Below are 1,796 nucleotides of genomic sequence, written 5' to 3' on the forward strand. Positions count from 1 at the left end.
TAAGCTAATTTTAAGGAAACCAGTCCAAGATAATATATTGTTTTTTGGATTGGCATTGTCATTTACTAGATCTGTTGTCATTACAGATTCACAGTATTTGTTATTATTATAAATGACCAAACTTTAAACGCAAGAATTTTCTGTTACTGTCCGACATTTTGAATGTTGTGTAAGGTTCATGTGACTGGCAATGTGACATCATTGCATTACTTTTCAATGATACATGATGAAAAAAGAAAATTTTAAAATGATGTTTTTTTATCAAGTGAAATTATGAATACTTATTTATTATAAGCCACTGGTTGTAGTATTACTACTTTGAATTAATATTTTTTTATGATTAATGAAACCTATCCCTATTTAAACCATAGATATAATTATTCCTCCTGATAACTAACATTGACTGCATCAAACCATTTTTCCCTAGGTGTTATCCCCTCAAATCTTGTGTTTAAATAAGGATTAGCGATTGGGGTTCTACGTATACATGGTTATTCCTCTTAATAACTTTCATTCACTGCAATGTTCCCTCTTTCATCTGGGGTATAATTCAAATAATTATATTTCTTCAATACAGCATACTGGATTTCTTTATGCACAAGCTCCTTTTGAGACTTTAATCAACAGATTATAATTATGTCAAGTTTTGCGTTCTATGCATTGCTCAATCCATTAATTTAAACACTTGTAATTTTTCAAAAATAAATGAATTATGATGACACTTCATAATCATTGACAACAAAAGATCTCCTGTTGTATTTTCTTTTATTTGAGACTAAAATATCATGGCTGAATTCATGATAATTAAGAAGATGTATGTATGATATGTTCCTGTACTTTACAGAACAAAAACATTCCATTTATACAAGTCCACATGGGTTAGTCTTTTTATGTTTCTATTTATAGTTGAAAATTGATCAAGTGATAGACATGTGACATATTTATAATCATTGAGAAGATATTGGTATTTCATTTAATGTTGTTTTTTTAGCCATTATTTTTGTTATTTTGTTGTGATCCATTTAGATGGTGAACACTTTGAATAGGTGATAAAGCATATGATTATGCGTTTAAGAGCATAAATATGAACATTTAGTGAGAAACTGTGTTTTATGTTATTTATATTTTTATTGTCTGAAAGGCATTTTGTCTAGTCTGCAAAAAAGGTATGCCAATCAGGCAGTGACTGCATCAAACAAATGTACAAAGCTATATAGTTTTTGAAGAACTAGACAAGCCATATTTTTTTTTTGGACAAAACCTGAAGTTTCTGTCTGGTAAATGGCATATAGGTTGGTCGTATGACTCACTAGACTTTAAATTGTCACATTTTGGTTTTTTTCACCTTTTCTTTCAGTAACAGGTCACTTTATTTGGTTGTACAAAGAGCTTTGGTTAGTTTCTCAAGCATTATGAGAAGTAGATTCACTATTTTTGTTCATAAAATAATTGCTGTTTTCATTCCTGTCTTACAGAGGTTTCCTGATTTTGTCCTCATTGTCATGTTTCAAAACAAATTTTTAAGTTTGATTGCTTTGGTCATTTTCTCTGTTACTATCAGTATAATTATAAGGTAAGCAATATTTGGTTTATAAAATTGTATGTCTATCAGTGTTAACCTTGACCCTATTTTAATTGTTCAATGATGAATGTCAAGTGTTCTTGATATATACAGCAAGTCAGACTGTAACATTCAGTGATAACCATTTATCTAAGCAAGATATTTTAGTGTGTGAACTCTCATGTTTTTATTTTAATTGATTTTGTATGATTTTAAATCTTTTTGTGTTTTTAAT

This window comes from Mytilus californianus, unplaced genomic scaffold, assembly GCF_021869535.1.
Source record: "Mytilus californianus isolate M0D057914Y unplaced genomic scaffold, xbMytCali1.0.p SCAF_1, whole genome shotgun sequence".
NCBI classification, from domain to species: Eukaryota; Metazoa; Mollusca; class Bivalvia; order Mytilida; family Mytilidae; genus Mytilus; species Mytilus californianus.